The 27,349-nt window shown below is 37.1% G+C and overlaps 1 protein-coding gene across 1 annotated transcript in view; it reads left to right on the forward strand.

The window, feature by feature from the left end:
* The window catches only part of LOC139150767 (uncharacterized), a 97,796-nt gene that overhangs the window by 24,490 nt on the left and 45,957 nt on the right, over positions 1 to 27,349 (forward strand). The window lies entirely within an intron of this gene.

The following is a 27,349-nucleotide window of genomic DNA, read 5'->3' on the forward strand; positions in this document are numbered from 1 at the left end:
GGAGGAGCACAGATTCGACAGGCATTGCGATTTTTTTCCTACGATTTTTGTGATGCGGAGTTTTCGTTTTGTTCGTTTGTTTTTCCGCAAGTGAGGTTTGTTTGTGCAAATTTAAACCGTATTTCAGAGTAGGGTCATCGCGTCAAGTCTATTTTTCGGCAGGACAATAATCGAAATTTTATTCATTAATTTCAGTTTCCCGGTCCGTGTTTTCATTTTTGAGGACTCACTCTTTTAGATGATCATAGCTAGATAGCCAAATAGGGAACTAAAGCTTGTACTCTCTTTTAACTTAGCTTAGCAGTGGAAGCCCGCTCAGGGAAAGACGAATTGCAGGCCGCAGTTTTTACTGTATTTGAACGAGTTGAGGAAGCTGTGGTAGCTCAGATGAGAAGTGTTTACTACATGGCCAAAGAGTGCATAGCAAACAGAAAATTAGAGAGTCTGATTGAGCTCCAAGTACTAAATGTAAGAGTAAAGGCTTGCTTCCTGTCTTTTAAATGATAGTCTCACTGTGTGTTCCTAGTCGTAAGTTGAGGTCAGCTGATCAGTTTTTAGCTCCGCTGTCAGCGACGCGGAGCTTATCAAATAGGTTGATTTTCCGTCGTCGTCCGTCGTCCGTCGTCGTCGTCCGTCGTCGTCGTCGTCGTCCGTCGTCGTCCGTCAACAATTGCCTTCTCCTCTGAAACCGCAAGTCCAATTGCTTTGAAATTTTATATGCAGTTCACTTAAGGTGACCTCACTTCAGTTTGTTCAAATCGTGGTGAAATTTGCATATTTGTATTTTTGGGGCATTTTTAGTGTTTTTGGTAAAAAAATCGTCTTCTCTGAAACCGCTTGTCTGATTGCTTTGAAATTTGATATGCAGTTTGCTTAGGGTGACTTCAGTCAGATTGTTCAAATCGTGGCGAAATTTGCATATTTGTATTTTTAAGGCAATTTTGTCATTTCTGGTAAAAAAATCTTTAAAAATCTTCTTCTTCAAAACTGCCAGTCAGATAGCTTTGATATTTGGTACATAGGTCCCTAGGGATGATCTATTTCAGATTTGTTCAAATTGTGCAGAAATATGCAAATTTGCATTTTTAAGGCAATTTTTGCCATTTTTGGTCAAAAAATTTATTTCTCAAAAAGTACTGGTCTGATAGTTTTGAAATTTGGTATACAGGTTTCTATCGATGAACTAAGTAATATGTATTGAATTTCTGATGAAATCTAATTTTGTATTTTTGGGGCAATTTTTGCCATTTTTGGTCAAAAAATGTGTATTTCCAAAACTACTCATCCGATAGCTTTGAAATTTGGTATACAGGTTCCTACAGATTAACTAAATGATAGTTATTGAAATTATGATGAAATCTGCAATTTTGTAATTTTGGGGCAATTTTTACCAGTTTTGGTCAAAAAATGTGTATTTCCAAAACTACTCATCCGATAGCTTTGAAATTTGGTGTACAGGTTCCTACAGATGAACTAAATGATAATTATTGAAATTATGATGAAATCTGCAATTTTGTAATTTTGGGGCAATTTTTGCCATTTTTGGTCAAAACATGTGTTTCTCAAAAAGTACTGGTCTGATAGCTTTGAAATTTGGTATACAGGTTTCTACAGATGAGCTAGGTAATATATATTGAATTTCTGATGAAATCTGTCATTTTGTATTTTTGGGGCAATTTTTGCCATTTTTGGTCAAAAAATGTGTATATTCAAAACTACTCATCTGATAGCTTTGAAATTTGGTATACAGGTTTCCATAGATGAACTAAATGATATTTATTGAAATAATGATGAAATCTATATTTTGAATTTTTGGGGCAACTTTTCCTATTTTTGGTCAAAAAATGCGTTTCTCAAAAAGTACTTGTCTAACAGCTTTGAAATTTGGTATACAGGTTTTCTATAGATGAACTAAATTTGATCTTTTGAAATTATGATGAAATCTGCAATTTTTACTTTTGGGGGCAATTGTTGCCATTTTTGGTCAAAAAATTTATTTAAAAAACTACTCATCAGATAGCTTTGGTTGACATGTTCTTAGGGATGATCCTATGTGATACATTCAAAGTATGATGAAATCTTCAATTGCGTATTTTTGCAGCTTATTTTAGCCACTTTTTTCTGGCCACTGCATCGAGCTATCAAAGATTTCCACCTTCTTCATCAACATGTGTCAAAAATAGTTATTCTCTACATAAACACAGCGGAGCTATATCGGCCGCTAGGTCGCTTGTTAGACTTTGAGATCGCGCACAAAGAAATACGATTCGTTAGTTTAAGCGGTTACCGTACTTTTGAACAGTCATCCATTACCTATTTGGTCTTCTCCCAACCTGTCATCTTTTAAAACCAAGGAGAAAGTTCCTTTTTAATTCTGCATTTTGTCGGTAATTTGTATTTTTTTTTGGTTTAATGATTTTTCCTTTTTTTTTCTCCTGTGGAGTCATACTATCATTTCAAAAATTAATTAAAAAGTGCATGCAATGGAATCTGTTTAGAAATAAAGTATACTGATTAAATGTGAGCTACACTTTTTTCTGTTCCCTGATACTTTATGATTATTTGTTTTTTTCTTAATATTTTTCAGGGTTGTGAATCACTGGGAAGGCTGAAAAAGGATGATGACCATCTATATTACACCCATCATGAATTTGTGGACCAGTATCAGCAGGCCATAGAGACTGTTATTGACGATGACATTATCACTGCCATCAAAACTTCACCATTTAAGTTTTTTTCTATCATGATCGATGAAAGTACAGATGTGTCTGTCACTTCAACATTGATGACTTACATTAGACACCGTACTCGTCCGAGTATAAGCCCCCGGTTCGGCAACACTAAACAGCTGTTAAACTAGGGGAGGGGCTTATACTCGAGCAACCCCATGTTATCTGGCATGGACGCATATTTATGCTAATTTTATGCACAATTTTTTTCAACACCACTCGATCTTTCTATCGCTTTCAAAATCGACTTACACATCCAAAGAAACTGATTGTACAATCTCTGAACACAGAAGTGACATTTTGGTGAAATTCAGCGTCAAAAACCCCAAACTTGAAACAAAGACATCATGTATTCTGCTGATCAACAGTAATGTGAACAGGCATGCATTGCTTACACGGAAAGGCAACTCAATATTCCAGTATCAAACTGTCTACATCTTGTGAAAACAACAAAATAGCAGTGAAAATTGTAATAGTCACCAGGAAAAGTCTTCACAAATGAGAGGATAATTGCTTCAAACAAAAGAAACTGCATGTTTCAAGCATGAAAACATCGTGGCTGTGCTATGAAAATGAACAATGGCCGACGTGAGTGAGACTATTCTATTTAGGCGACGGGGTGAGTAGGGTCAAAGAATCAAGATAGTACTGGGAAAACGTGTCATTTTTCTTACGATGCTGTCAAGGGAACTCCAGTTTCCCATTGTTTTAACATCATTTAATGGTTTCTTTATTATCTTAAAGTAATTGCCAAGTTAAATGACCAAATATACTCTCCTAACCTTTCTGTATTTGAGTTACACTAGGGTAGGGGCTTATACACGGATTTAATGCATTTTCTAAAATCCTCTGAAATCAGTAGGGGGGCTTATACACGAGCAGGGCTTATACTCGGACGAGTACATTAGATATGTAAATTCTCTTGGTGCTATCAAATCTCATTTCTTGTCTGTAACTGAGCTGCAAGGATGTAATGCAGAGTCCATATATACATCTGTTGTATCTGTTTATGAGTCAAAGGGGCTTGATGTGGAAAACCTGGTTGCTCTGGCAACAGATGGGGCAACAGTCATGACAGGAACCAAAAGTGGAGTAACTACTCGCTTCAAAAATAATGTGAATCCATTTATTCTAAGCAACCATTGTTTAGCTCATCGGCTTGCCCTAGCAAGTGGAAGTGCAGCAGATTCTATCAAATATTTGGTGAAATATCAAGATATGTTGAATGCCATATTTAAGTACTTCCATTACTCACCCAAAAATCTGAGAAACTTAAAGTCTGTTCAAAGTCTGCTGACTGAAGAGTCATCCAAAACTATCAAACAAGCATTTCATACACGTTGGTTGTCATTTTTCCGAAGTGTTTCAGCTATTGTAGATTCTTTGGATAGCTTGCTCACATGCTTTGCCAGTTGCCCCACTGATGTCAGAGCATCAGGTTTTCTTAAGCAAATGTCCTTTCACCCCCTGTTCCCTGTATACAGGTCAACTTTACTATAGAAAACAATGGATTTGGGACAAACCATGGTGGTGAAAGGGTTAAGCAAATGTCCTGTTACAAATTTATTGCCACAACTTATTTTTTGAAGGATGCACTTGAAATCTTGAGCAAGCTGTGTGAAAGCCTTCAGAGAAGCAATTTAATTTATGCAGCTATCCATCATAAGCTTTCAGCATACCTTGCAGTGTTGAAGAGTCTAAAATCAGGCCAAGGCACTTCATTTTCTGCATTTCTCAAGCTAATGCCTAGCACCAGTGCTCCAGAATCTTGTCAGTCAACCTTTATGTCACATATAATTAAAGATACACCTGCAGAGAGGGAGGAATTTGTTGCCACACGAAATGCCTTCATTGACAAGGTGGTTGAAAACATATCAGTTAGGTTCCCAGATTCAGATATTATGATAAACTTTGGCATGTTTGAGCCACACTACTTACCTGATCACTTAAGCCAGGAATTTGAAACCTATGGTGAGTCAGAGTTGGACAAGCTTACAAATCATTTTGGTACTGCCAAAACTGATAGCACTGGTGTTAGACATGAAGCCATAGTGAATTCAGAGAAAGCCAAATCGGAGTGGTTGATTGTTAAACAACTGATGTCTTCAAACAGAAATATGACTATGGAGGAGTTTTGTCAAAGGTTTCTCTTGGGTGACAGTGAAATATATCCTAATATCTTAAAGTTGGTTATAATTGGCTTGACAACCCCTTCCACATCAGTGGACTGTGAAAGGGGTTTCAGCCAGTATAATTTGGTTAAGACTGACTTGAGAAATTTGTTGAAAACCAGCTCTGTCAGTAGATTACTGAAACTTAATATTGAAGGTCCACCAATTCAGGAGTTTAACTTTAAGGAAGCATTCAAAAGATGGACTATATATAAAGACAGGAGAAATGTATACAAAATGTTGGCAAGTGAGAGTAACAAAATGGAACAAACAGCACAGGATGAGATGAAAGTCTTGAAAATGGGTTTAGATAGGTTGGGAGAAGCTATTAAAGTTGTAAATGCAGAGATGAATGATGAAGATGGTGATGATGATCTGCTGTAGACGTGAAAAGAAGTAAAACTTTGCAGAAACTCTTGATGTTTATTGACTGGTGGACTAAGTTACAGCCATCATATAGCAAAGTATAGTTTATAGTATAGTATCTTCATAAACATCACAACTTTGCTTTGGTAGTATTGGCACTGTCCTTATGTTACTTCTGAAAATAGAAGAAATTGTGATACTCTTGATGATTCACCCATGGCTTTAAACTCTGCTTGACTTTGCTCCATCACTGCGTACCAAGATGTTGTATTAAAGACATTGAGTGTCATGTTGGGACTTTACAAGAAATTGAAAACCGTGTCACTAGTGCCTTATTTTGGTTCCTATGATGCAAAATGTATGTATGGAAATGGAAGCTATTCTCGAGAGCTAGGAAAACAGTATGTATGTATATGTAAAAATGTGTTCACATCAAAAACTTGAAGCATATGTCCAGCATATGTCCTACTGTACTTAGTATGTGTGGCTAATGAAAATTGTGTGTGGCTAATAAAGTTGAGACCCAATTAGCCACGCTGACAAAGTGTGGCTACTGAATTGAAAATCCTACCGCTAACCCTGGTATTACTGTACCCTTTTTGTTGATAAACCCGTATCACAGGGTTGTGTCAGGATCTTCAAAGGGTCTATGACAGAGTTGAATTACTTAGTTTTTTGCTGTATAAGCACTGCCTGGTACTGAAACATTGAGTCATGGATATGCCATGTGATAAAATACTGATCTTCAAAGAAGTGGCAGAAGTAAAGCAGGAAGCACAGTTAAACATTTAAAATCATTTAAAGAAACCACAGCTGTACCATTGTGAAAGTATTTTGTTGTGTTGGTTCAGTGTCTTCTCACTACTTCCTAAAGCATTTATACTTTAACACAATCACAATCCAGGCTAGTGCTGACCGTACATAATACTATACAGTACAGTCCACGCAGAACCTGTCATTGTGCTGGCATTTTGCGAGCACAATGCCAGCACTCTTAGCGCATTATGCCAGCACAATTGGGTGTGAAGTGCCAGCATTTTAGGAGCACTGTGCGAGCACTTTACGAGCACTGTGCCCGCACTAAACAAAATGTGCCCGCACAGTGTGGGTGATTGAACTCAAAAATGTGCGCTCAGAGGTAGTTGTCGGTGACAACATTGCTACACTTGCCTAACTGAAATAGCGGCGGCTGGGAGTAACTGAATAATCTTGAGTCCTAAACCAGCTCCAAACTCTCTTTGTCTGCCTAAGGCAACTCTAAAATCTAAAATCTTAGTCGTAGACAGGTCACAGTAAGACATTATCACATGCGTACAGTATGCGTAGAGCTCCGAAAAAATCTACCTCAAACTCTGCTTGACCTCGACACTAGACCTCTCACGGATCGTGGTCTAAGGTTGGAACACGGACGTGATCGTGGTTGGATGTGCTTTATAGATGTGAAAAATTGCAACAAGTGAACATTATTGTGGCCATTTACAATAAATAAAGTTCATGACACAGTAATAGTAATATCACAGGCACAGACCATATTGTTATGAAATATTCCAGGGGAAATCCCTGAATGAATTTGTCCGTCATTTGCTGTAGAGTAGACATCGTACATGAGCTACAGCATGATGGCAAAATCTGATACATAGAAGCACCAGATTGTTTCCCCTTTCATATTAGGGAGGGTGAAGAGTAACAAGTTTGAATTGTTGCCCTGTCAATTTGTTGTATTTGAAACAATGCGTCCTGTTTACACAGGTAAGGAAAGGAGAGCAACCAGGAAATAACAACTAGCATCAAAATAAAATTTGTTTTTGAAATCTACCGTACAGCTTGTACTTTTGTCCTGAACTTTTTACAATTACATGAATGACTTTGCTGTGGATCCGACCGTCTATAGTTTAATCCAGACAAGGAGAAAAGGGGTTTAATGTAATGGTAGACACTGCAGTTAGTTGGAAATGCAAGTGTTTTCATTGGCTTACTGATTTTTCGTGCTAATTCTGCCGTGTTTGTCGCTAAAAAAAAGTCGGACTTAAGTTTCGAAGGTAGCCGAATCGGCGCACCATTTTGCTGAGATGCCAAGTCCGAGTTTTGAGGAGGGACCGTGGTCCATGGATGTACAAAAATACATCCGCGGTCTGTCCGGTGCGTGTCCGTTTTCAAAAATATCTGAGCCATCACGCATGCAGTGTGTTTAAAGAGGGTCAGTAGTACACTCTACGACTAAACCAGGCACTGAGATGCTAGAATGTGAAACGAGAAAATCCAGTTCCAAAATGACCTATAAGTCGCGAAAGTATCGAGACTGCCAACTGCATGCCCTGTCTGATTGGTCATTTCTAAGCATATATGGCTACCGCTAAGCCCGAGTCTGCCACTGTTGTTATCGTGTAAAATACAATTCTAGGTTTCGGTGAATTAAAGCAGGTATATGACTATACTTCCGAAGTCAGCTTTATCCGACAGGGAAATATGACGACAGAAGTTCTAATTTATACAGGTCCTGTCTAATTGTATTACGATGTACCGTCCCTCAACAGTTTGTAGAAAGTTAAAAGCATAACATTTTTTTGAAAGATATATTGATGCGATACTAAATCTGAGACTCTTTCTGTCAGTTTTAGGCTGCTGGTCTTCACAGCAACTTGCGTCTATCGGCTTTCAAAAACGTTAAAAATTTTCAGGGTAGACTCGAGTCGATAGTGTCTCCTGCGTGAACGTCCTTGGACCAGAACTGTGACCTTTGTTTAATGATGAGTCAAACATACATTGAAATGTAAATGTACCAAAATTTACACAAATTGACGTGACTTGACTAAACTAATTTCGTAGTCAACATGTATTTGACGTTGACAGATAAAAAAAGTGAATAATTCCGAATTGAAAGCCTCTGTGGGACCGTGGTCCGACAAAGTCCCATGGGAGCAGAATGCTTTGAGGAATTCGCTGCTATTCGTGGAAACTGTTGGTTTCCATAGCGACCGTGCAACGTGTAGACCATTGACCGATGCGGTGCTGTTTTTAATCAGAAGCGGCGACTTGTTCAGTAAAACATTTTACATGCCGAACTTTCACTTTGAACCAAAGATTCGAGTCATATAAAATGATGGATATAGCAAAAATTACCTCAAAAGTTGTCATTGTCGGTGTACAAAAATGCACCATACATTTTCCCATACATGTCAGCCTTTACACTGTCAACGTTTTTCAATTCTGCAAGCTCAAAGACGACGAACATGTATTTCAGTAAATCGCATAACACGTGTGGAGAATGTGTTATAAACAATACATTTCTAGAAGTTCTCTGCATGGTGAAAAATGGTGTCATACATCTCCATGTTAGCGCCCATCCAAACTTTTTATTGCAGTTTTAATTAGGTGTAATATTCAGACAATCGTTTAATTTTTAGGGGGTGAAATAACAACATAATCTTTGAGATCCTTGTGTGAGTCTCATTCATTCCAAACTTTTACTCGTAATTCCTTCTTCAAATTTGGTGGCCCTTAAAAGGCCGACTGTTATGTGGCACACTAACTTTATTTTCTTTTAGTTTTTGAATAGTCAAATGCATTGTCGACATTAAAAACTGCATCAAACAACGATTTAATCGCAAGTATTTTAAAATCATACCGACTGTAACACAACCTCGGAAAGTTAGAGAACTTTTTGGTGCTGATGTATCCGTTGGATCAAGGCTGATACCAGTATGAGTTATTCTCAAAAAACATCCATCACCGGTACGTTTGTGTTTCTACAAGTAATGATTATAAGTTTGCTTTGCTTCGACACTAAATGTCGCCTTCTTTGACACGTTGATGCGAGAAGTGACATCGTTCTTTCATTACGACTACCCATTGCACTGAAGTTATGACGTAGTGGAGTGCTGAAGTTGGTAGTAGAGACATCCATGTTTCAGCGTGGTTGAGTTCATTTGAACGATAACCCAGTTGCAGATTCGAAACTGGCAAGTTCATGGATTTATGATTCCTTCAAAAATTTTACGGAATTATTTTTGTAAAAAAATATTTTATTCCTGTAAAAGTATTTCCAAACTTGATAGTATACACCAGCAATGTGATCGCAATTATTTAAACAATCATGCCGACGCGAATCTTTACTGTAAATTGTTGCATACTTCGATGACCTTTGTGACCCATCGCCTGATCATGCTGATTAGTGCGTAGACGCTATTGAATAGGCCGAGGACAATGTCTGCTTCTGGGTGGCGATTGCAACCCACGTCAAGTCTTCAAGGTCATCCGAACGACTGTGTAGCAAAATTTCATGTGTTTCCCAGGCAACGTTTCCCGTTTCGGCCCAAGCTTTTGTTCACAATGTAACCAGGAAAGTTGTCTTCTGGTACCTCAATGTATTATTCGATGTGGAGGGAATGTCGTCGCCCGAACGACTGTCTCACAAATAAAACGACACTGAAGACCTGTGGTGACGTAATAGACTTCACTGTGATATCTAATAACGTTCAGAGTGGAGTACGATTTAGAACACACTGCATCGCGGCATATTATACTGAGTTTGATTTGATCAATGTAAATACGACTGAAAAAGACATTTTTCTGCAGCAAATAGTTGGGGGCACGGGCGGAACCATTTGACAGTCAGTTTGTCAGGTGTCGACTCGAACGGAAAATACTATCAGAAACTGGCACAATATTTAGGTTTTTGTCACTAAAATGTTGGGTTAGGACAGTTTTTGAATATCAGACTTTTGTGGCATGGTATTGTCTGACATTATCAAAAAAAGACGTGATATTTTTTCAAGATTTTTGGCCCCAATTCATTTGGAGTGCATGGAATTTATCGGGTATTAGCTCATATGTAAAATATAAACAGAAGCCGTAATTTATTTTTGTTTTCGGTTGTAAAATTGACCTACAAAAGTCTTTTTTTTCATGGTCGTAATGACTTGGTACGGGAAACAGTTTTGAATGTTGAACTTTATCGTGAAGCGCTTGTACCAATGAAAAATTACTCAGCGTCACTGTAGTTTGTGTGATTGCGTTGGCAGTGCGATGATCATGACTTTCTCTACATCGACTACCATGTGTTGTCCATTTTAATATTTTTTGTACGGAATATCCGAGGAAGGTGATCGTGTCACGATTACGATTAGGCATGAAAAAGTCATTCTAATTGTACACAAAAGTGAGAATGTGACTATAATGAAATAATGAATGCGATTTTAGCCAATGAATTTCTGTTGCTACTTGCAGTGAATTTATCCTGCCATTTTCAAATGTGAAATATCTACTGTGATTGCACTACTAAATAGAAAGGAAAGTAAAATGTGTTTTGAAGTGTCTTCGATGCATCGATAATGCATTTTGAATGACACAAATCTGTCCATATTGTAATCCAGCATTTGACGCACAAATGTCAATCATTGTGATAATCATTTGAAAACAAAATCATTTTAACTTACCTGTATAAGGATAAAATACCATTCAGATTTAGTTAACTCAAACTTCATTTACATTATATATAGTTTTATTTGTAAATACAAGCAAGCATTTATATTACTTCAAATTTTATTTACATTTATATTTTCTTAATTTTATTTACAACTTCATATTCACTTACAATGAAGTATTTCATATTTACATGGTATTTACAAGTTTATTTACAATTTGAGTTTATTTACAAATTCAAATTATGCTTTATTCATAAATTTAAATTACTGCAGTATTAATTTACAAATTCAAATTAAATTTTGTGTTTTTTGGTTGCTGATCAAAGCTCAGATGTTCACTGAACAAAATTTATAATGGTATGTTGTTGTTATTTGTAAAAAAAGGACTGAGCTATGTTATTGATGTGCTGACATTTATATTAAACAATTGCATTACAGTATCTTGGAGGCATTTACCAACAATTTGATGGTACTCAAACTCATTCAGACTTTCAGATCAATATTGATAAATTGATGGTACTATGTAAGTCTGACTTTTGAGATCTTTCAAAACAATTTTTTGACTAGAAATTTACTTCCAATTTTCTGAATCAATTTGAGCTTGTTTTTTTGCATCCACAATAATTTAGCAAACCCAGATGCTATATCAAATATGTAATGTTCTGAAAATTGTGTGCAAGCAACAATGAACTGATGGTCTTGAGTCTTGCACTGATATGTTCACACTGACATGTTTGCAAAGGATGCTGGGAAAAATCTATAACATATCAACTTAATTACCATAGTGTGTTTTTTTTTACCTAAATGGCGAATATTTGATCAGTGAACTCAACTCTTGATGAATTTTATTCAATTAATGTGTTCACTGTTGTATATTTTGTATTTACGACATGAAAGTGATTTTTCAAAATTTTCATCATAAAATTTACAAAATTTGACCAATTTTTGGTTTTTTACCCAAAATCGAACGCATTATTTTGTGATTGATATTTTACAATAATTCTTCAAAAGATTATGCTGAACCAAATGTGTAATGATGGTGTTGTTGTTGTGCAACAAATATGAACTGCATCCTTCTCTATGCAACATGATAGCAATGAACCCTACTGTATACAAGATTGATCTTAGAATGGTCATGTGTGAAAAATATTAATTTTGGTTTTTGTACCCAAATTTGTAAATTTTTGGTCAACTAATTCAAATTGACTACTTCAAATAACAATGAAATATGATAATTCACAATGGTCTTGCTAGTCATAGGACTTTTGCAATAATTGACTTTGAATTTACGAAATTTACAAAATTTGACCAAATTTGGGTTTTTTTGACCCAAAATTCAATTCAAAAACATGAAATGACCTCTTTTTGTTAAAATTTGCAATTTGGTATTCAATATACACAGGAAAATCATAAATTGTGAATGGCTGAATACAAAGGCCTGTAGGAAATGTGTTGTTACTTACCTGTATCCGAGGGAATAAATAGAATTATGTCAGTCTTCATTTTGAGTCATTTTACTAAAATATGGATTTTATTTGCATATTTTATAATTTTCAGCTCACATTGGTTTACCAATGTGAGGTTATGAGCTGAATCAGTTCATTTGCATCTGATTTGCATGTCTGTATATTTGTGGGTATGTGCGGATGTATGTCCGTCACACACAAAGGCTCCCATACCGCCAAAGCTACCATCTCAGTATTTGGTGTACAGGTAGATGCAGGGGTTGAGATGTGAATTTGTTCAAATGAACACATCAGTGTCATAAATGTGCAAATGAGGTAAGAAAAAGTGAAATCCTGCAAATGTACAGGAGGCATGCCATTGAGAAACAGGCAAACTCCACTGATCTTGACTCATTTCCTGTCATTGTTTATGAACTGTCACATATTAACTGACCAGCTGCAACCATAGACTGTAGATGGGGAAGACCGTTTATACTAAACTGAGAGGGGCTTGTTTCTGATATGCATGTTGCTAAAGTTGACCTCCAGTACCTAAAGTTAGATCTTAATTACTTTTGTCATTCTTGTTTTCTGGTTTAAATATTTCTTGTCGTTTTTCTGGTTGTACTATGTAGAAATCATTGTCATAACATCAACGTAGAATTTTCCTCCACTGAACAGATAGAAAACAACATTTATTGTTGATCATTGGTAACCCATACTGGTATATACCAATTCTGATCAAATTTGAGCGACACCGTATAATTGTGGTATTTTTTCTATATTTACAGTGTTATAACAGTGATCTTGAGTTTTCCAATGGTTCCTTACTACCAGACTTGAGATCCATGTATTTGTAGAGAGTTTTAAATTTTCTGTCATCATTTTGGCATTTTTTACCAAATTTTGCATTTTTCAACCAAAATAATACAACGATTTTGTCAGAAAACTTGACACTGACCCCATACATATCAAGAAAATTTTATAAGCTTTCAGATGATGTATAATGTTCATATCTTTATGTTTGGTCTATGTTATTATAGCCTATGACAAAATGATACTGTCAATTCACTCAAAATTCCTCAGGGACTTGGTGTTCTAGGCCTAATATATACAGGGACTTGGTGTGAAAAGGTTAAAGAACATGTACTTGTTAGACAGAACAAGCTGCAATCTGTCATAATCGTTGTAACCAAAACATTGAAGTAAACTAAACCATGAGGGAGACAACAGAATATCTTGCAAAGAGAAATGAGAATCGTATTTTCTGAAATATGGATGTTTGATAAACAATGTTAGATAGTGATGGCAGATTATGAATGATTAGGAAAAAATCTTATAGTAGATTTTAATGGGCTGTGATAAATAAAATAGAATCCTGTTGGATACTTTGAAAATTCTACCGTACATGCTCCCTTAATTTGTTTGGTAATCGCCCAATATCATGCAAACATGAAAATTCTGTCAGAAGAATGGAATAAATTTTTTGAAATCATGTTGACATGCCTTAAGCTTGCTAACACTGTCAGAGATGCAAGTACAGTATGCTTCAGTTTATGGCTTGACTGAAATGCACTTGAGAGCAATATAAGTATACATAAGAAAAATAGAGGTGATGTTGAAAAGTTGAATACTTAATATTTCAACACGATTGGGAGTAAAACAAGATTGGAGTTGATACAAAGAGCAAAAGTACTGAAAAAATAATTAACTTTTAGTTAATATTGTTTTTTTGAAATGTTTGGCCATTTGATAGTGGGGATTTGAAAATGTTCGATCATATAGGGAATTTGAAATGTTTTTAGCTCACGTGTGTCACACGTGGGTTATGGTTTAGCAATGTGTGGTGTGTGTGTGTGTGTGTGTCTTTATTAGTTCCCATGGACAATGTCAGGGGGCACTTATACTAGATTGGGTCATGTCTGTCTGTCCGTCGTCCGTCCGTTCACACAGATATCTCAGACATGCCCTGGTCAATTTCTTTCAAACTTTGCACAAGGATAGTACCCTACCCCATACAGATGCACGTCGATCTGTTTAACATGTGATCAAATTTTCGTGTTAGAGGACTTTTTAGTTTACACCTCCATAAGAAAAGGCAGTTCTCCATAGACTCCCATGTATAAGGTAGTTCTCCATAGACTCCCATGTATAAGTATTATCCATAGACTCCCATGTATAAGGCCAAGTAATATAAAAATTTAGTTTCTCATCGTATTCATATTGCAAAAAGAATGCAGTGACACAGTTTTTAGTCCCCACGGATGAAGTTCAGGGGGCTTATAGATTGGGTTATGTCTGTCCGTTTGTCCATCGTGAGTCCATCCGTTCACGCAGATATCTCAGATATTTTGACAAAATATCACGTGACCTCAAATATACATATTTGTCTGTAACTCAGTAACCAGAGTGTTACACCCTTCATATATGGTATGATGGGACACCTTATGACGCCGCATATTGCACCTCATTAATTATGCGCATATCTAATTGTGAGCGAGCCAATAGAGCTAGAGGTCTGATTTTTGGGTTATAGGGATAACTTAGCAATACAATTTTTTGACAAAATGTCACGTGACCTTTGACCTGAAATATACATATTTGTCCATAACTCAGTAACCACAAGTGGTACACCCTTCATATTTGATATGATGGGAGACCTTATGACGCCAAATACTGTACCTTATTAATTATAAGCATATCTAATTCTGAGCAAGCCATTAGAGCTGGATGTCCGATTTTTGGTATAAAGGGACAACTATAGGATAGCACTTCTTTGACAAAATGTCATGTGACCTCGATGACCTTTTACCTTAAATATACGTTTATGTCAATAAATAAGTAACCACAAGTGCTATGTCCTTTATATTTAGTAGGATGGGAGACCTTATGACAACACACGCTTTACCTCATTAATTATACACATATCTAATTCTGGGCAAGCGAATAGAGCTAGAGGTCTGATTTTTGGCATATAGGGATTAACAAGCAATACAATTTTTTTTGTTCAAACTGTCACGTGACCTCGATGACCTTTGACCTTGATTATACATTATATGCATAACTCAGTAACCACAAGTTCTATACCCTTCAGTTTCGATAGGATAATAGACCTTAAAGGGGAAGTTCACCAAGGATGATTTTTACATATGTAGTAGTCTGTGGTCATTTACCCAGGAAAAACTATTTTCACCATTTATAACTCTCGCGATTTTTTACAAAAACCGATAAAAATAGTACAGGAAGTTGCCCATGTAATTTGAATCATGGGAAAAAAAGCTCCAAGCTTGGAGCTTGCATCATGTGATATGGAAGGGACCATCTTCGGACGGGTATGGCCCCCACATTGTCCACTCACAGTAACACAGTAGTAAACAGCAACACAAAATCTGACAGTGGACAGTTTATTATAAATGATTCATCGTTTATGCAAGGATACTCAGTATAAACAAAAGTTATGTAAAATACCACAGCCTGGTTTAAGCATGGGTTAGTGGACAATGCCATACCCATGGAAGGTGGTCCCTTCCATATCACATTATTCAAGCTCCAAGCTTTGCGCTTTTTCCCATGATTCAAATTACATAGGCAACTTCTTGTACTATTTCTATCGGTTTTGTAAAAAATTGTGCGAGTTATACAGGGCAAAAATAGCTTTTCGGGGTAGTGACAACAAAGCTAGCACATATGTAAAAATCATCCTTGGTGAACTTCCCTTTAAGATGTCACATCTTGTACCTCATTTATTGTGCGCATATGTATTTCTTGGCTGGCCAATACAGCTAGAGGTCTGATCTTTTTTCCCGATTTAGAACCATAACTTAGACATGCCTCATGTGTTTCAAATTGGGAACAATGACATAGACCTATGTGCCCATAGATCTGAACATATACATTCCAGTGATACTTCTTAATGACCGCATTTCCCTGCCCCATCAAGACTAATATCCCTATTACAAGTGGGGACTATGTCATTGTCAATGACTTTTACGTGATATCTCAAGAACAGCTGGACAGATTTCAACCAAATTTTGTACATGGCTTCAGATATCAAATGGCAAGAACTTATTAGATTTTGGTGGGTTTGGTATGCATATTAATGAAGTTATCAAAGTTTTAATTTTTCTGTTACATGGTTGTCTATGGGATGCATGATGACCATAGTGTTATATTAGGGTGGTCGCGCATAGGTTACTGAACTCACGGTACATTCAGGCATAGACCCTCTAGAAAAACAGGACAGGCAACTGTGATAGATAACAAAGGGTCTATGGGATTAGCAGCGTGCGATCCTACTTGGAATAATTAAGAGTGTCAATGGGTTGGGGATGGAATGAAGGTGGACCCGATCGACTGCACAACGTCCGGTTCATAGACACGTGCATGCCGGGTATACGGTAATAATATTTTCGGATTACAAGTTATTTCAGATTACCCGCAAGTCCATTTTTATAAAGAAAAGTGTTACAACTATATTGAGAAGAATTCGTCAAAATGGTTTTAAAGTACTTTTTATATATTGGTAGCGATATTTGATGCAACTAGAAGTCTGCAGGGAGTCAGTATGTTGCTGTAAAGTGACAAAGTTTCAAATAGAAATCCGAAACGCATATCGCTGCAGTTCCAGACTTGACAGCAGTTGACATCACAGAGTTGTTTACATTCCGCAATCGTCCGTGTATCTCCAAATTTTCCCTCGTTTTTGCAGTTTTTTAACCGTCGGAATAATTTCTGTGCGAGGAGTGCTCCATGATTCGGTAAAGTATGTATGTTAACTACTGAAATGTTGTTGTTTGAAAACTGTGAACGGCCAAATTTACGAGGACAGCGTTCAGCTTTGTGTAAATGCATGTCTACCTTACCGCTTCTGACTCCACCAACTGTTGGAGAGTCCCGATTTATCGCAAAGTTTCTCCTGACAGCGAAAGTCAGTGTTACAAATGTATTTTCTAGTACTTTGCGGATGTAGACATGTGTAGCTTATCCGAACTTTGGTGTTTCTTTAGGCTAAAACAGTACCAAAATGTTAGAGGTCGTGTATTTGAGCTCCGATGGAGTAGTCATTTTTGTGTACCCTGATTTTCGTCATATGTTGCGTGACAGATGAAATAAAGGTCAGATTTTCGTTTCGCAGGACTGGGGAAGTGTAGACCTGTCTAACTTGTAAATGTTTGTTCTTATCGGAGATTTTTATGGTAGGGAATGTAAACTTATATTGTCGATACCTAGCAAGAGTTTTCTGTAGCGTCTATGGCTAAATGTACACTGTTTTATTGTCTGGTTTTGTTCCCATTGGCTTCGGCTAGAATCCAAAATGTAATCTTCATCGTTACATGAACATACACCATGACTAGTATCAAAAAAACCCTCAAAATTCTCTGTGTCATTACTCAGAACGTGCCATGCAAGAGCAAAGTGTACATATTCAGAACGTCAGTTTGATCGTTAATGAGATTCAGTGTTAAGTACGAAGTATTGTTGTCGGGGACCGCTTGGCAAATAAACTTTAATATATTCCAAGATAGATCGCACAAAGAAACCTCAGCAGTTGCCTGTCCCGTTTTTCTCGATGGTCTATGATTCAGGGTGTACTTGAAATGCAAAAAATCACCATTTAAACTCAATATAGCGGTAAATGCTTTTTTTTTCTCACAGGTTCAACAGATAAATATTTTTTCAAACTGTGAGTTTCTTGTCATTTTCTGCTCACGTGTTCACACACGTGAGCATATGTCGCAGCGATGTCTGTCTGTGTGGCTGTCTAACTGTTGGTTCGATATCTCAAAAACGGCTGATCAGATCAGAATCAAATATTGTACATAGATTCAGTTAGCAAATGGCAAGAACTGATCAGTTTTGGTGGGTGTGGCTTGCATACTTTTTGCTCATTTGCATAATTAATGATTTTTTTTGAAAAAAATGGATATACATTAAAACGAATGCACGATCAAGTCAAATCAGATATATATCCCTAATTAGGAAAGTTTAGCAACTATCATTCATGTCACCCCTTAATGGTTCCCACTGCTGATATATCTTGGTGTGATCAACATTTGTAGCAAATCTCATCAAATTGTTGATCAAAATTGACCAAACTTGGTATGTATATTGAAGATACTATGGTTTAACATTATTGAAAGTCATTAAGCATTTTAACTTCACCAAATTCTAATTTGCATATTTAATGAACTTTGCTAATTAGGGATATATATTTGAATGACTGGACCAAAGTTGATGAAACTTGCTACATGTATTGAAGATACTATATGATACAACATTCTTGAAAGTCATAAAGCATTTTTACTTCAGCCAATTCCAAATTTACATATATAATGAAATTTGCCAATTAGGGATATATATCTGAATTGACTAGACCAAGTTGATGAAACTTACTATACATTAAAGATACTATGATACAACATTATTGAAAGTCACTTAGCATTTTTTCTTCAGCCAATTCCTAATTTGCATTTTCAATGATCTTTTCTAATACGGATATATACTGGGATTTACTTGATCAAAGTTGGCAAAACATGCTATGAACATTGATGATTACACCAGCTTAAAACAATATCGAGAGTCATTTCACATGTCATCTAATTTATAATTTGCATATTTAATGAGCTTTCACAGTTCGGCATATATGGTTTGAAGGACTTGGCCAAAGGTAATTACACTTGCTATATAAAGTGGTGATACAATGACAGCAGTCAAAGAACTTTAATATTTTTATTTCAGCTAATTACATATTTGTATACTTCATGACCTTTTAGAATTAATATGCGGTGAATATTGTTCATTATGTTGATCATAATACTTTCAATGAAGTTGCAAACATGTGGCAAAGGTTCAAATTTACACATAACTCCAATATATAATGAAACACGTGAGCATTTTAAGTTCATATCTGGTTGAGTATTGGTTAAAGTACTGGCCACTGGTTGCCGCTCTTGCAACATATGGCAGCAAAGAGCACCAGTACATCAGTTGCGTTATTCCATTTCAGGAACTTCCTGATCAAAATACGTTCTATTTTATACAGCATTATACAGACCAAGATTCGTACTTTTCAAGGTGTTTTTCTATTTTTGATCAACCAATTTTTACCAGAGATATGGTTGAAAAAATATGTAAATCTAGTTTTATGCAAAAAGTCTATTATAACCCTCGATCGGAATTTACTGGCAAAAAAGTCGAATATTTCAGTTTTTAAATGATATCTAAATCATCTAACCACGTTAGATAGCTGCCTTCCAAATAAGGAATAAAGTCGCAACCAGTCGGTGTAAAATTTGAACAATGGTGACCTGGCCCGCCCACAATCCTGGGGTCAAGGATTTATCACGTTGAGTGAAAAGGGAATGACATCATGACGGACATGTCACATACTAAGGCCAAAAAAAAGAAAGAATGTTTCTGGTCAGGCCTTTCTTTAAAAATGGTGCGGCGACGCGGATTTTATTTTTTTATTTTTTCTCCTCTCCTCCTCAAGGGAGGGAGGAGGGTCAGTTAAAGCGCCAAAGCGTAGCGGCTAATTTGCATAATCATTTGCATATCATTAATTTATATTTGCATATGGATGTAAGCATGGAGGTAGAGCTACTACCTCCATAATGTAAGTTGCACATGCATGCTTGCACATGCATCCACACATACATGTACACTAATAACAAAATGCAATGGTAACACACAAGTGTGCAGTTTGAACATCATGGAAATTCTTTATTACACTTAAATAAATCATCACAGTATTGTAATTACAATTGCAATTAAAACAGAAGATTCAGATTGAAACTTTGAGAGTAAGAAATGGTTCGTCTGATTGGAGTTTCATTATATACATATATTGCTGATAAATTGTCAAAACTTGCCAACAAAGAGGAAAATTCACAAGTTTAAGCTTTACACAATTCAAATGTAATTGAGTTTTATATCATTTTTGAACGACAAACACCGCGAATAATTTTTCATCACGGGGATAGATTTCAACCAGCGCCCCCCCCCATAACTTCTACTGCCACTGGACATCGTCGTTCGATTCTTGATTTTAAAAATACCACCAAGATGATCACAAGACATGAACTAAGTACGACTAGAATTCCTCGAAAATCAGGTGTAAAATCTTTCAGAGGACGTGTCAGAGTGGCACCACACGCGACGCCAGTATCAATGTCAACACGTTATAAACCCGTCAACCAACATGGCCGCCGCCATATTGAAATTTATGCAATGTGAACTCGATCGCGATCGCGATCGTACCAGGACAAAGCTCATCGTTGTACAATCATAATCAACCTCACCAGTTAACTCTTGTTTCTTTTGCGATCCATTTCGTTGATCAAAGCATGGGAATGTGATCAAAGGCCCTGCTAGTGCTACACCGCCTACCTCTGTGAACACTTGTCCGCGATGTATACTGAGTATTAAAGGTCTTTGTTGGTCGTATAGTCGTTCTGGAATGAAAATTTGTGAACAACCCAGCCGATTCTTCTATTGTTTTAACGTTCCTCTCAACACTTACGGACAACTTATCTGATGCATACCATACTTCACACCTTCCACCAGGTTGAAAGTTGCAGTGAGCGCTAATGTGTAGACAATACATGCATCAGCTGGTAGCTACGTAGTCTGGCAGAGACCCTGCGATTCGCGTTTTTCCCTGTTGGAACACGCGCGCGCCCTTCAGAGACGCAACGCGAATCCAGGGTCTGGACGTTCTTGCAAGCGACCGGTCGGATTTCTGCCTGATCCGGGTACTTTACAGAACTCTACGCATCCGTCAATCAAAAACAAGTGACAAGTACCATAGCCAAATAAAATGAAAAGTGAAAAATAAAAACATACTGCGTATATAAGTGTACCAGTTACTAGTATATATTCTCTCCGCCCAGTTAGATAGGTTTTTCTTTTGACGTCACTACCCTTATGAATATTCATATACTTGCAAGAACGGACAGTCGCTGTGTCTGGCAGCGCGTGCTCACAGCTGCACAGCCTTCGAATGCAGGCCCATCGCGGCGCGCACAAAACAAGGCACAGCGACTGTGGAAAGTCTAGTAGCTACGCAGAGCGTGTGAACTAAAGGATGGCGGGACTATATTTGAAAGCGTAACGGGGAGAATCAAAGCGTACGGGGAGAGGCGAAAGCGTAGCGGGACCGCTATGGTCTGGGGAGAACACTGAGTTTTACAGTTTTATCAATATAGTAACATTTAAATTGTTCATGCAGTCAATGATCATGTGCCCCAAAGAATTTTCTCTTTCTCTTCAGCCGTTTTGGTTTGGTGTTATAGTAATCAGTATGTAGTTTGCCACAGCCGCCGGCCACAAACCAGGAAAAAAAAGGTGAGCGCTGTTGTTCAAGTGACGCGCGCGCTGACCAGAAACATTTCATTTTTAGCTACTATAGACTATAGTCTATAGAAGCTATTGGGATGGGTATCCGTCCGGCGTCCGTCGTCAGTCTGTATGTATGTATGTATGTATGTATGTATGTATGTATGTCCGTTTGTGAGGCGTCCGTCCACTCAAATATCTTGAGAACCGCAGTACTTACTGATTTTGATTTGTTGTGTAGATGAAAAATATGATTTTGAGAAAGTATTTTTTATAATTTTTTGATATTGTTGAAAATAGGCAAATTAATGCCAAAAAAGGTGTTTTTGGTAAAAAATCTTCTTCTTCATAACCGCTGGTCAGACAGCTTTGTTATTTGGTATACAGGTCCCTAGGGGTAACCCAACTTAGATTTGTTCAAATTGTGATGAAATATGCAAATGTGTATTTTTAAGGAATTTTTTTGTTATTTTTGGTCAAAATTTGACTTACATTGTATGTAATTCTTGTACTGTTTAAACCCTATCAATTCACCCAGAAAAAAATAATTAATATGATTTTAAATAATTGAATTAATTAGGAAATCATCAAAGCCAAAATAATTTTAGTGTAGAATTATCAGAAAGTTCAACTTTTTTTGACAGTTCATAGTGAAATGCTTACCATCTTGGAGGATTAAAACATGTAAAGGCAACTTTCCTGAATCCCAACTTTGACATATTCTGAACTGTCATTTATTGTGCCCTGTATGTTATCTAAAAGAAATTGCTCAAAATAGTCAGTAGAGATAAAGATAAAGAAAGTTCTAATTTCCATTTATGGTTGACTTGGTAAGGATAAAATAAAATTACTTTTTGAGGAAAAAAATAGAGTGGTCAATTAAAAGAGTGGTCAAAGTGATAGGGTTTTTATGGTAAAGTTTGGCACTAAGATTCCTCATGTGCTATTTATAGCAATTATGCAATCTGTGTAAACAGTGCAATGAAAGTTACATGATTCCTTATAATGCTTTTGATGACCTTGATCTTCTTAAGTTTCAAACATTTGTCTCTTCAACTTACTTACAATGTTAATTTGAAAGTTAAAATGTGCTTGGTTAATAGGATGAAAATACTGATAAAGGTAACCAGCTTAAGATTCTTTATAACCTGACAGATATGCTGTTTTTAGCTCACATTTGGTTTTACCAATGTGAGTTTATCGTATAGGCTGAAGTCGATGGCGTCTGTATGTATGTGTGTATGTATGTATGTATGTATGTATGTACAGTATGTCCGTCAACATCAAAAACACGCAAACCGCTGCACGTTTCAGCTTGGTATTTGGTGTGTGGATGCATCCTGGGCTATAGATTGGATTTTGTTCAAATGAAGTCTGCATTGCCAAAATTATGCAAATGAGCTTACAAAATGTGAAAATGGTTAAGAATTAATAACTCAAGAACCGCTGTTTTGATTGCTTTGAAAATTTGTGTGCAAGTACCTTAGGTGAAAGCCCCAGTATTTGTAACTTTTAACAATTTTTTTCATATTTTTGATTAAAATGACATCCTCAGTATATGAAAGTAGACCATATTAATACTGACTCGCATGGTTTGCATGCCCAGCCCGCCTCACGATTAACAGTAAAAGGAGTGAAAAATGACTTCTTGTCCGGACCAGAAGTCAGCTTTGTTGACACACGAAACGAAACGTAATCACACCACCGCGCATGCTCAACCACATCTACGCAAGATTTACTGTGGCGTCCGTAGAAACTATACGCTCTTCGAAAAGGTCTGGTCCATCGAAACTGGAGACTCAGCTGAAAACGCGCGAAAGTTGGTGAAATACCGGAAAGATATAATATGTAAGTGTTTACAGACTGTTCCGACTATAATGAGCCATGCAAACAAACGTCTTGAACAGCTAAACTAACGACGGAGGCAGTCGATTGTAAGCTTCATGCAAGGCATTGCACGTTGTGACCGACGGTACGGAGATCAAGTTTGCTGAATGAATTGAGAGAGAAAAACATATATGAATAAAAATTCAACACTTCACCATCGTAATCATTGAACTAGTCGTTTCTTCAGTATGGAGATAATAAAAATTTCGTTGAAAATAAATGACGGGACTGATTCTACTCCGTCTACTCGAACGAAGTTTTGTGTACGGCCAGGCTAAGCTGCAGGCAACACAGCCTGTCAACTTCGCATATCGTTGCCGTAATTGAAAACGCTCAGAAAGGAAAAATTATATCTTGAATGCAGTACAAAAGTCTTACTTATTAAATTTAAAAGTATTTCCAAATAATATCGATCGTAACGGGTATCTAATCCTCACAAGGACTACAGTGTACAAATATCGGCTAGCCGCGATGCGATGGAGCTCCAGGCATGGTAGAATTTCGAACACAAGAGAGATCCCGGCCTCACTGCAAAGTCGTCCCTGCGCACCCGGCCCGACAGCAAACTAAGCGCTTGGTGTGATTCTGTTGTTTACATATTTTTGTATAAAATTCATGATACATATATCTGACTTTCACAACTGTACAATTGCTTAGGACTGTGATTTTGGCTGTAGTCTACAGACGATCGGAAGGAGCTAAGGCAGGCCCCAAATTTGCATGGACAATGCCCGGGACAATTATAGACGCAGCTCGATGAGAAAGTCATTCACATAACCTACATGAAGTGATCAATACAAAACTTTTTAAACATCACTGGTTCTGAAAATTTATGATCAATGGTTCTGACCTACGGACTTTACACTGCGGCGTTGTTGTTTTTTTTTGTGTTTGGCCGGCTACTAGTCCTGTAAGGCTACATTGAGGTAGTACACTGTACAAGTGCAGCGGGGCCGGGCCGAGATTGGTGTGGGGCCTGCAGCAAGGTAAAATTGACAGCGTCCATTGCAGAATGCCCGCGTGTTATCCTTTCGCGTTTGGGAGGAAATTTACTGCTGTATTCAGAATGCCTTTTTACCAGTATAAAAGCTCAAAAACTGATGCATCAAGAGCCAAGAGTCTGTAAATTTCTTAGCAGTTGCTCCATTGTTTTTTTCTAAATTGTCGCTGAGATACAGCAGTGCGTATACTGGTCCCGATCATTCTGACTCAGGCGTTCACAGCTGTTTAGGGAGCCGTCATTATTTACGACCTGGGGGTCGGAGGAATTACATTAGAAACTCCGAAATTTTGAGTCACACCCCAGCCAACCATGATGACTTTGAGTAACCCCCTCTCTAACAGAAATTTTGCTTACCTGAGCCCATGTAACAATATGTAGATATAAAAGCTCACCTAATAAGCAGTCTCCGACCATATAGTATTGTTAAATTTGGATGGGTAGCATGTCATTATGGTATGGTTAAATGTCCAAATGGTTGTTGAACTCAAGTCAATTAAAATATACATTCCTATGATAATATAAAGGATGGATTCACAACAGTTCAGTTTTGCCCTAGATCCTGTGCACTTATAGTGATATCTGTCGAGAACATTTCTCCATGACCGGCCTCTCCTTCCACCTCTGGTAACGACTGCAGAAAACTACTGTGTGACATCATCATCACCACTGTCGATCCTCATCTTTACTGTCGCTGGTGCCATTGCGTACATGAACAACGATATCATTCTCATCGTCACTATCTTCTCTTTCATAATAAGTATTGCTTGTAGTAGCAGGTACTTGTAGTTTTTTGCCTTGCTTCATCTAGTTGATATTTATTTGTTCTGGTAAAGTATTTATTTTCTTTTATTAATATGTATTAGAGTAAAATATTTATTGTCAACTCATCATTATGCCATTGAGGACAGAGTAAGACAAAGAAAAAACATTTGAGCACCCTCTTACAGCTTTCAAGTTTTGAATGACCCCCAGGTCGTAAATACTGACGGTTCCCTTACTTGCTGCCAAAGGCCATCGCGTTCACTGCATTCGACAGCCTACCATACATTGCCAAACTATGTTGCTTCGATTTCGCAATCACCTCGCCGCTAAAGCATGAATCAGATGAAATTTATTACCTCAAGTTACTCAATTTTGATGGCTATTTGCCTGCAGAAGTGAGCAAAGTGTATATAGTGTCGTCTTGATTTTACATCGGTACCCGGAGTTCTGAGTGACCCAACTGCAGGGTGCGCATCGGTGCACTGCCGACTGCAGTTTGAATAATCCGTATATAACGCACAAGGTACCAGAATAGAATGTCAGCCTCCTCTGCCAAAGTTCTGTATCCTCTGAAACACAGTAGCAGTACGTATTTGAACAGAGAAGAACAAAATAAAACCATTCGCAGGCCTTTCAGCCGGCGACCATGGGCGATTACCCAGGCAGTGTGGCGTGCATGGCAAGGCCCCAGGAATGTTGTTGCTCGATGATGTCATCAGTGTCGGCGTTCTGGTCACGTGCACAGCCTACAAGTTGTCAACAAACCCGCGCAGCAATCCAACTCGATTGGGCAATATTTAGTGTTTGTATGTCACTACAGGAGCACAGATTTGGCTTATTTCTTTACTGAACAACATTTCACGATGGATGTAAGAGAATAACTTGTAATTTCGAACATAAAAAAAGGTCAAAAGTTACAAATACTGGGGCTTTAACCTTATACATTTTTATGAATATTGTGAAGATATCCTAATTTTGTATTTTTGCTGAATTTTTTTGTGATTTTTCTCATTTTCAGTAAAAATTCTTCTTCTCTGAAACCGCCGGCCCAATCGCTCTCAAGTTTGGGTTGTCGCTTTGCAAGGGTTACTCTCTAATTTGTTGAAATTATGACAAAATTGGGAAAATTACTATTTTTGTGCAATTTTGTCATTTTTGGTCAAAAAATCTTAGACAGTGTTTCCTTTTTAAAACCCCTGGACAGACAGCTTTCATATTTCGTACACAGACGTACGGAGATAACAATAGTTAGATATGTGGAAATTGTCCTGAAATATAAAAAATTGTATTTTTAAGACAATATTGTCATTTTTGGTCAAGAAAACTTTATCTCAACATTTCTTGTTTGATAGCTTTGTAATTTGGTATAAAGTCCCTTGTTTGATAGCTTTGTAATTTGGTATAAAGTCTCGAAAGATGTTATTAGATAAATTTTCTGCTCAAAGTGTTGGGAAACCCCATAATTTGTATATTTTAGGTACTTTTCTCAGTTTGTGACCTTAAATGACCTATACTAACCCAGGATATGTTGTGAGACAATTTTGAAGGCTGTGAACATAATTTAGTCATATTTGATACCAATTTGTAGGAAAATTTGATCCAGAAAACAAAGCTGAGGTGATTTTTTCATTTTGGACCAATTTTTGCAACTTTTCTATGTAAGACATACAAAAACTGATGAGAAATTTGGATCCAGCATAATTCCAGATGTTGTAATCACCGCCCACAGTGGAAGGCATTTCACTATCTGTAACTAACTTAAGTGCTGATTACATTAGAATGATAACACTCATGGCATTAATTAAATATCTCCAAGGTTGTAAATGTACTTCCTGTCATTTGGTCTCATGTAATACCAAGGGGTGGAACATTTGATATGCAGGAGGGGGTAGGGTTTAGAAGATCAATGATGTAGCATTACTTTTATACCAGATCCCTTGTGCATTTTTTGCCCACTCCCACCTTTTCTTTTTATCAAGCCTTCTCTGTTTTTTGTTGTTGACATTTGCTTATGTATTTAGGATCTGCTTCTCCCATTGCTATAGAAGTTGATATGCATGTTCCTAAAGATGACCTCCAGTACCTAAGTTGGAGACCTTATTTGCTATTGTCATTCTTGTTTTTCCTGGTTTAAATATTTCTCGAATGGACCAATTCAAACCGAATGTGAGCACATAGTGTCCTTGACGGTATTTTTTTATTTTTTTATGACGTAATTCTTGATTTA

The sequence above is a fragment of the Ptychodera flava genome, chromosome 15 (genome assembly GCF_041260155.1).
Source record: "Ptychodera flava strain L36383 chromosome 15, AS_Pfla_20210202, whole genome shotgun sequence".
Lineage (NCBI taxonomy): Eukaryota > Metazoa > Hemichordata > Enteropneusta > Ptychoderidae > Ptychodera > Ptychodera flava.